Here is a 3,100-nt window from a genome sequence, read left to right as displayed (position 1 = left end):
TAAGAGCGCTGCCATGCTTGCCCTTCGTTGTCCACCGTCACGTCTCAGAATGCCATGCTGGTGTACGTCCGTACCAAATCCTGCAAGATGTCCAGGTACTGGAACGTATTGAGGGACAGAATGCAATTTCCGCGAAGATCATGCATAAGAAGAAGAGAGGAAAGAAAACGTATCTTTCATATAAGCAGGAAAAACCTTTAAAGAAACAACAATAACGTACTTTTATACAGTAATATGAGGAAATTTTTAATGCGCTCATTGCACAGAGATGTAGAGTTTGACTTCAGTGGTAAGAGGGCTGGTAATTTGCAAATATAAATCTCAGTATTCTCTTATTTACATTATACGGTTCTTTTGACAAGAAATTACCAAAGGCCAGTTGTTTGCTACGAGAATAACAGTGAAAAAAGTACTACTTTGTCGCGAATTTTCTATAATAAAAACTTGTTCAGAAATCAAAAGTCTACGTTAACAGCACACACCAGGGCTATTCCTTAGTATCTGGCTGGAAATCTTCTTCTCACTCCTTTTTCCCCCGGCCGCGCTTCAGCCATTTGACGAGGGTCAGTCTCTGCTTGCTTTTCAAGTTGTTCTGGGTAATTCTGCCATTACATGACAAGGGAAGATCCCCGATTCTCATTTTATTGATTTTCAGTTTTATAAACGTCGGGTCAGCCAGTCCTACCAGCAAAATACAGCACCGACTGAATTTTTTAGCTTTCAAAACTTGCCCAAATTGCATCGGTAGGTGCTGGAATTCGTCCACAGAAAGGCCAGAGAGTCAACTTCGCTCGTGAACCGCCATGTTTTCAACAGAGCATTTTAGGCGACCCAGTCTGCATGAAACCATCTCTCACCTCTGTTTTCTTTCAAAGGTTTGCCTTTACCAGCATTCCAGCTTAATGATGCCAGCCGGGGGGCTTCTGTAGACGAAGATGGCCCGAAATGCACTCATAAAATGATTATCCTACCAGATTTGAGCCAACTCGCTTACTCTCCCAACACGAAACCGTTGACATTTGTCACGTGACGCCCCACAGGCCCCTGAAGCTGAGTTTGAGGGAAAGCAACAAAAGTATACACCGAATTCATAAATGGCGGCCAACCTGGGTCGAGTTAGCGGCCAAACATGACACCGAGGCGTTTTAGGATAAACATGCAGTATTTTTGAGGAGGGAAGGAGAAAATGAACGATCGACGTGCGGAAAATTACATTCCTGGTTCTTCTTTAAGTGCCAGAAGGTCATCGGTATTAAAAAATGATGAGCTACGGTTGTGGCTGAAATGTTGGAACGATTATGCTTAAGATCAAATTGTAAAGAAGTAAATTTTAACCTTTAGTAAGCTTACATCGTTCGATCCGGCTTAGGCTTATGGCATAATTGTGTAAAATCAAGTCATCTGTTGGAAGAAATTAAAAAGAGCTCTTGTTTTTCTTTTTGTTGCTATTGCTTTTTTAAGAGTCGAAGAATACATTATTCAAGACAGTTTTATTATTAATCCGGATCCGGATTCGTTGTACAAAAAGCGAAACTTTGCCAAGCAGGGTGCGATTTGTGCTGTTGTTGATTCAAACTCTGGTGAGATTTCTTATACAAAATTGAGGCAAAATTTTCCAAAAGTGCTCTCTGGTGAAGAAAATGCCGCTTTTTACGAGGCAGAAATGAAGAAGTTTAATAGGGAAAGCGGCTGGAAAGTACCATTTTGTCCCAACCAGCTGGAAGAAGGGGAAACCTCTTGAAGATCTATGTGTTGGTATTATTTCCAAAGCTGGTAGTTCCTTGAATATTTTTAAATGTTTATATTATAGTTAAATTTATTCACATCTTTCGTATTGTACTGTCTCATGGGGACAGTACAATACCTTACTAAATTAAAATGTTTACTCCTGCTACAGAAAAGAGTACTAAGGATTATAACACAATAAGGCTGGTGAGATCATAGCAGACCCCTGTTTACTAGATTAGGTATACTGAACATATTTCAAATTACTAAATTACAAATGGGTGAGCTTGTATACAAACATCAAAATAACTTGCTTCCTGATATTTATGACTCCTATTTCACAAGAGAGACTTCCATCGATATTGTACACGTGCAAGATCAACTGACCAAAATCTGTTTATACCTCGACTAAGAACGAATTATGGCAAATTCAGTTAGATTTGCCACAGCCGATAATTGGAATGTTGTGTTAGCGTGAACTTTGGACTGTGTAGGCCGTGTGCAATAGGGACTGGGGAGAGAAGGAATAAAACATGTCAGTCGTTGATTAACTTAGTTTCGTCCTGTGTCTTAAAGTTGGATAACGCTTCATGGTGTCAGAAGTGGTAGCTTCACATTAGCTTTGAACCTTCGCTACGCTTCCATCGAACTGTGAATTAACCGTTGAGTTTGTTTGGAAAGCAGAAACAAAAAGGCCAAACAGGACAAAGACATGTCAACCGCCGAGCACGAGGTTTCTCCCGGTGCGATTTTCTCGCAGCAAAATCTACCGCCCGTAGCTCAAGCACTGGAAGCCGCACCAGAAATCCAACCGGTCGCAAACTTTCAAGTCCCTCCACCGGAGAAATTTTCATTCAAGCCGGAGGATGAGGTGAGGGCTGGGACCCAAGGTATTCGTCTTGGTGGGCAGGGCTAAACTGCTCAACTCCACATCCGGGAATGTCACAACGAAACATGTAGGGCAATTGCAATTTGCAATTGTTGTTCTGGTTGGTTGCGTCAAATTGAGTGCCTCCACCATTGCTGGGCAAGGTCACGTAATGGCTTTCGTCCCGGTTGTTATGGCCCATGAGGACGTCTTGGTAGGAATCCAACTATCGTATTTGGCTGGCAACCCTTTCCATCTGACAAGCACGGCCTTGCGTTTGTGTTTAAGTACTTTCTCCACGTACCACAGGGTGTTGTCATCCACCGTCACTTTTTGCAGGTCTTCTTGGTAAAATGTGCCTCGAAGAGGGGTGCCATCCATTTCCTCGACCTTGTTCAAAATCATGACGCCCGGGACCATGCAGGCAATCATGAACTCTTCCTCCATCCATTGAGGCAGGTACCCTTTTTTGAAGGCTCGCGCACATGTTTGCTCAATCGCACCCAA

Source organism: Montipora foliosa, chromosome 12, assembly GCF_036669935.1.
Source record: "Montipora foliosa isolate CH-2021 chromosome 12, ASM3666993v2, whole genome shotgun sequence".
Classification (NCBI taxonomy): domain Eukaryota; kingdom Metazoa; phylum Cnidaria; class Anthozoa; order Scleractinia; family Acroporidae; genus Montipora; species Montipora foliosa.
The sequence above is the reverse complement of the archived record's forward strand: the minus strand, read 5'-3'. Positions refer to the sequence as shown.